Here is a 7,018-nt window from a genome sequence, read left to right as displayed (position 1 = left end):
AGGAAATATAATAATAATCAATTTATTATTGCCTCTAGGGCATATTTTCAACATTTTCCGCCTAAGTTAAACGGTTACCAAAGAGAACTTGCTACACTGTGTAGTTCAAACATAGGCAACCTGCCTTGATGGCATGTTAATAGATCACTTGGGGGCTTCCTGTTTAATGAACATAGCTACATGTTTACCCTTTTGATCGGCTTGGACGCCAGGTGTATTCACCAAAACTCCAGGTTATCCTGCCTTTATAAGTCTGCCACTCCGACCAGGTAATCTTGGAATGACTCACTGTACTCTTGACAGTCAATCTTACAAAGACCCTGAACTTGTCAAAGTTAAAACGGTGATTGGTCATGTGTAAATCTGAGAACAGTTTAAAATAGTTTGGTTTTTACTCTAGGCTTAATTGGTTGAGGTTTTAGGTTTGGGTATATAGAAAAACCAGTTTGGGTTTAACTGGTTACGGGCTCAAGGAGTTTGGGCCTAACCACTGAAAACTACTGGTTCCAACCCGGTTCCTCGCCCCGGAGCGCAACTGAGAAAGAAAAAAATATCGAGCCATCGAGGGGTCAAGTTGTCGCCTGTCGAGCTAACCTACTAACTCCCGAGCGGTCGAGCCCTCTACCGCCGCCACGGCGCCACTGGCGCCCACCGCCAACCACCGCCTCGTCGCCGTCACACCTCGCCGGCCTACGCCCTCTATCCCTCCACTCACAGATCAGTGCCCCCCTACTCCTCCTGCTCGCCTTCCTCGTCCCCTCCTTGACGTCCTTGTGGGCGACGTCGGGCATCATCCGGCTGCCGTTCACCGGGGCCTGCGCTGCGCCGGCTGACCCGTCATCTTCACGCACCCGGGCGAGGGGCGACAGAGCGGCCGGGAGGATCAAAGCCTCCACCTCCTACATGGGCGCCTCCTAAGTGAAGTTCGTCGAAGCCGGCGGCACCCGCGCCATCCGGCTCATCTACAACGAGCCCGCGAGCGCCTCCTCGAGGTCACTGCCTCCAGATCCCCACCTCCCTCCCCTTCGTCTGAATCTTATTCCTTAATTTAGTCTGAATCTTAGTCTGTGTCTGAATCTTCTTCTTAGTTGACTTAGTCTGAACCCATGGAATTTTCATCATCAGATATAGATTGTTGATGGAAGTGCACTGCACTCTGGAACTGAATGAGCATCTGTCATATTTCAGTAAGGATGTGCAGGCTGGCATCGCTCTAGTAAATAATATGGCATCTGCTCTCTTGTTTACTGAAAGAAACATGGCAGAGATGCATCCACCTGCTCATTCAGACTACCACCCTAATAATGGACTGACCTTTGCCTTGTTCCTTAATTTTTTGTTGTTTCCCAATTCCCATTATATTTGCTTGCCTTGTTTCTGAAGCATGCAGTCAGTCCTGCAGTGTAGGGTTCATAGAGAGAGTATCCTCATAAGTTCTAAAAATTGTGTCTTTTCAGATCAAGGTATAGGCTGACTACTACCGCCATGAGAACTCGGTGACATCCATCATCGGCAGATGGCGTCACGCAATCCCGGCTTGGAATCGATTATCACCCTTAATTCAACTCCGTTTGTTATTACCTCTGTACTTAAAGTGTTGGTAGTGCAGAATATGTAAGTTGTCAAGTGTAATATTTGTGCTTCAGAATCTGTGTTTTGTACTAATACATGTTATGAAGTTGTCAAGTGTTCATCAATTTAAGTGTGGGTAGTGCAGAATATGTAAGCTGTCAAGTGCAATGTCTGTACATGTTATTAAGCTGGTGCTATGCTTTTAGCTATCAAGTGCAGGATCGTTCATATAATGAGCTGTACATGTATGGGTGGGGAACTGATATAGAACCATAAGCTAAAACCATAGTTCCTAGAATGGGATAGTTTGGTTTTGGGGAATTTTCCATGTGGTTTAGTTTGGTCTGGGTACCAATGCCAATTACGTGGGGTTAGTTTGGTTCAGTTTTCAAAACGTCATCACATGGGTTCAGTTCAGGTTTGGTTTGGTTACCCACCCATTCTCAGATTTAGTCATGTGAGGCCAGGCTTACATGTTTGAATTAAGGATTAACTCGGTGGTTGTGCGGCCCTTGAATAGCACTTGATATTGAGGCTTGGCAGCCTATGAAGGCCTTGTTTTTATGATTTGTATTTGCTTTGAACATTTTTGGATTCATCTTTGTACCATATTGATATATGGTTTAAAATTGATGCGGGCCATGTCGCCTTGATCCTTACGATTCATATTTGAATCTATCCAGAGTTTTGATAACCCGGCCTGGCTTTGGACGATAAGTCACCAGTGTGCTTTGATTATGTGCTTGGAGTCCTGCACTCAAGTCTTTGGGATGTTACCCTTGCTGCATATGGCGTTGTAAGCTAGCAGTATGAATAAATTGCACAGGGTGTTGCGCTCTAAGTCTTGGGGCTATTACCCTCACTACATATGGCGTGGTAAGCCGGCAGTATGAACAAATATCATAGGTATGCTATTTACTTGTTATGAATATATGAGGTTTTGATAAACCCGCCCTGGTTATGGACTATACAGTCACCAGTGGATTTTATATGGGGCATTATGACCCGCCCTAGGGTAAACCGCCAGGGCACATGTTATCTGCTTGTGTGTAGGGAATATGATAAGTATGATCTGCATGATTGATGATATCATAAGCATAAGCACCAGATCTTCAACATCAGATCAGCAGTTCAAAAGTGTTATGCAAATAAACATGCACGATGGCATGGCAGATCATGGTTTTTCATCTAGCCTATTGCATGGCTCCCCAAGCCCAAATGTCAAGTGTTTTTTCAAAAGCACAATATGATGATGCAGATTAAAGAACTGCCCCATTGATCAAGTCTCCTTTTCTTGGCGGGTTGAGGCTTCCGGTTCATCCTGTGCCGGTTCTTCTTCTTCCTCCATCGTCCGGAAGTTGGGTGATGACCAATTGATGCCAGTTAAGGCTTGAAACTCAGCTTCGTCATCGATAAGTTCAGACGGATTAATTTCAGGAGCAAAAGTATGCTTACGGATTGGAGGGATACGATCCACAACATCGTAAGCCGGCGTCTTCATCTTGGAATTATCTGCTGCGTAAGCCGCTTGATATCTTGAAAGGTCAGTCTCTTCTGCAAGTTTACTCACTAGTGGACACATCTCTTTTACGTAAGCAGCAAAATCCTTTTGATCAGAAGGATACCCGTCCTGTTTGAAACTGGGGCAGCCAGTGGCCGGCTCGGCTGGGTCTAATTCTGTCTACCATATCTTCGCCCGGCTCAAGGCAGTTATAGCACCGGCTCTAGCAAATGACCGCTTTATTTCTTCAATCTTTGCGGGCAAGACAGAGAGCTTGGTTAACACATCCCTGATAAGAGACGGTGCTTGCTTGGTGTGTGAGATGGTGGCTATTGAGCGTTGAGCACTTATATATAATTGCTCTACCAGTGTATAAACCGCCTTTAACTTTACCAGCCTATCTTGACCAATATTGGTACTCCTGGGGCCTGTTCAACAAAACACGTAGTTAAGTCGCCAGGCAGGTTAAGAAGTTAAGCATTGGAAAAGATCACAATATCTAGTATTACTTACCAAAGATAACAACAGTCATCTGGGTAATATGGCATTTTAAACCGGTGAGCTCTGCGGTGACCTCTTGTAAAGAAGCTTCAGCATTTTTTGCTCTTTGCACCAAGGCAGTTTTTTCTTCAGCCCAGGCGGTTCTCTCTGCATCAAACCCAGTTTTAAGATTTTTCGTCTCATCCAAGCTAAATTTGAACTTGGAGTCAGCTTTTCGGGTCTCTGACTTTTGCAATTCGAGTCTGTTCTTCAATTCAGCCAATTGAGATTGAAATTGAGTGGAGGCATCCTGTAAAGCAAGAGGTTGGATAAGGATCGACAGCTATTCACAGTACAATATAGAAAAAGTCCCAAGCCCTTTGCAAACAATAGCACTTGGCACTTGGGGGAAAATGGGTGCAAAAGTTCTTTTATAGATCAGACAAATCCAGTTCATCTTTTTTCAAAGATAACCCGGCCTGTGAGGGCTATGAGATGAGATTTTATTCGGAGCATAATTTAACTGATCCTGCTCAACTTTTTTCAAGGTAAGCCGGTTCATGGGGCTATGGCTCGAAGTTAGTATTATGATATAATGATTGAATTCTTTGCCATAGTCACTAAAATCTTTCCTATGACTAAGACTTGGGGGCTGAAGGAATATATCTTAAACAGACAAAGTAGAAGTTTTGTACCTCATATTTCTGGTGCATTTGCTTGACCATGTCAATCTCAAGATCACGGCTAGTGTGCACTTGACTGAGGTAGCCAGAGAGTATTCACTGATTCCCAGATGAGAGTAATTGGCCATATCAAACTTGACCTTGCGCTTCTCAATCAGTTCTTCCTTGGCAGAGTGTTTGGCCAGGATAGTGGGGTTCCTCGGCTCTTGAAAGCCAGTGCCGGTGATCAGAACATCTTTAGTATCTTGTTCAGAAGGCTTGGTTGGGCTTGGCGGCTTAGAACCCACAGGGTTAATATTTACATGGTCGGTGAAGGTGCCAGGGTTCTCTGGTGGCGGGTCATCAGCAAATTCCTCCGGGTGTTGCACGGAGGCCTCAGACACTGGTGCTTGCTTTTCCGGCTCATGAACTTTTGGGTATCTTCGGCCGGTTTATTTATTTTCGCCTTTTACTAGGCTTTGCTATCCCGCTGCAACAAAAGGTTGGAGAGGTCAGCATATGTCTACGAATATTAAAATAAAAAAGTCAAAGGTCATTACCCAGGGGCAGTCTTGAAAGTTGGCAGCTGGGTCTGAGATGAGTCGCCAGAAGAGGAATGAGCTGTTCCCTGGTAGTTCGAATCAGAAGGAGTAAGTGGTTGGCGAATGAGACCCGCCTTTGGATAAAAGGAGTTTGAGTTCTGAGGCACCTCTTTTCAGCGCTTGCGTGGGACTGGTGTGTTTGTTAACCTGGAGGATAGCTCTCCGCCTCCGCTAGTCTGAGTTAGGAGCTGGTTCTCATGTTGTTGTTGCTTCAAAATAAAGTTGGGATCCAAGTAAGCTAAGGGGTGAGAAAACCTTACTTTTCGGGTTACTTGTCGAATTTTCTGTCTTGGCAAAGGCTCTGAGTCGGATGAAATAATAGTTACCTCTTCATCACCTGCCTAGCTGGTCTCCGCGTCGTCCTGATAGCAATCAGTGTCAATAAGATGATTGAAAAAAGAGCCAAGAGAATCAAGCTCTATCTCCGACTCATCATCATCATCATCATTCAAAGTGAATGGCTCTGAGGGGGTTGATTTCTTCTTGTTCTTCTTGGAGGCCTTGGTCTTAGTTCTGGGCTTCTTGGCTATTTTTTCCTTTTCGTCGTACTTCTTGTTCCAAAAAGCAGATCCAGCCTGCATAAATTGCAAGAACATAAGGGATGTGCAGATTATGTAAACAATGAGCAAAGCTAGAGAAAAATGGAGAGCTTACATCTGGTGGCAGGTTAAGCTTGCAAAAGGGGTTCAGCCCCACCTTGCTGCAGCTCTCCAAGCTTTCCCCGAGAAGGGTCTTGGTCATGTCATTAATCGCTTTATCAGACAAACATATCTGGCAGTGGCGATGCGGCACTACAAAAAAATACACTTCTGTGATGATACGTGTTTGGCACAGTAGGTCGCTTTTTTTGTCATGCATGTACATCCATGACAAATTTATGACAGAATCAAGATAGTCATACCTGTGCTGCCGTAGAAGTGTTCCATGACATTACCAAAATTATCATCACGGAAGTGTCCACTTCCATGACGATAAATCGCGCGTCACAGAAGTGCTTTCGTCAAGGGTGACCGACACATGGCATCCACCATAACGGAACACCGTTAAGCTATCGGGTCGGGTTTTGAATCCGATAACCCGTTAACAGCCCCGACCAATGGGAAATTTCCACGTGTAAAATTCTTATTGGCCGGACGAAACACGTGTCAGCTCGTCAGTGGGTCAGATAGGCGCCTATGATACGTCGACACGTGGCATGGCCCAACAGAGGCCCATTCCTGTGAAAAGGCCGGCCCGTTTGACTTGGTCAAAAGGTGGCGGGCCGGCCCATGGAAAGCCTGTTAACGGCCTGTTAGCATATAGCCCATTTACAGTCCGCTAACCCAAGGCCCGTTACGCCCTATCCAAATTAGGCCCAGTAGCGTCATCTGGGCCATCCAATATGATTCCAGCCCATTTTCACTTCTGGCCCATGTATGGCCCATGACGTCTTTCGGCCCATATGAGGCCCTATGTAACTCTTGGCCTATTAACGGCCCGTGGTGAAACTAGCCTGTAATGAACAGTGTATCACTTTATACCCATTAACGGCCCGTTATTCCGTTGGGCCGTTTCCAGCCCATGTTATCTTTCGGCCTTCTCAGAGCCCATTTATTCTTGGGCTCATTTCCAGCATTCGTTTACTTACGGCCTATTAACGATGGCCCGTTACGGTCGGCCCATGAACGGACGATTCCAACTCTAGCCCGTTTACGGCCATAATGCGGCCTGTTATTGGCCCATGTTTGGCTAATCGATCATACGGCCCGTATAAGGCCCATTGATGATACGGCCCGTAGAAGCCCCATTGTTTCTACGGCCCATAGAAGGCCTACTGTTTCTACGGCCCGTAGAAGGCCCACTGTTTCTACGGCCCGTAGGAGGCCCAGTGTCACTACAGTAAATATTATCCCATGGTTATTGTGGCCTAGTTTTAAAAAATAGTTTATTGCAGCCACTAGTTAACCGTGGAAAAAGAACTACAATGACTACAAGCAAACAAATAAACAAGACAACAAGGAAATAAATAAGGAAGCAACTAACGCTAGGCTATCATGGCTATTACACATATTACATCCACTGGGCATCAAAGTTCGCCACCAGTGCAAATATAGGGAACAAAGCAGCATATCATATACACTGGCCATCAAAATTGGCCACCAGTGCAAATAAACGCGGCAACAAAACAAGAGCATAACTGAAACAACTTCAGAAGAGCTCAA

General features: G+C 45.5%; 1 long non-coding RNA gene across 1 annotated transcript; it reads left to right on the top strand.

Annotated features, from left to right (window-relative positions):
* The first annotated feature begins 536 nt into the window (after nt 1-536).
* LOC125556583 lies at nt 537-1,702 on the top strand. The gene is made up of 2 exons (XR_007305152.1): nt 537-992; nt 1,458-1,702. It is a non-coding gene; the product is annotated as an uncharacterized LOC125556583 (long non-coding RNA).
* Nucleotides 1,703-7,018: the final 5,316 nt, after the last annotated feature.

This window comes from Triticum urartu, chromosome 1 (genome assembly GCF_003073215.2).
Source record: "Triticum urartu cultivar G1812 chromosome 1, Tu2.1, whole genome shotgun sequence".
Taxonomy (NCBI): domain Eukaryota; kingdom Viridiplantae; phylum Streptophyta; class Magnoliopsida; order Poales; family Poaceae; genus Triticum; species Triticum urartu.
The sequence above is the reverse complement of the archived record's forward strand: the minus strand, read 5'-3'. Positions and strand labels throughout refer to the sequence as shown.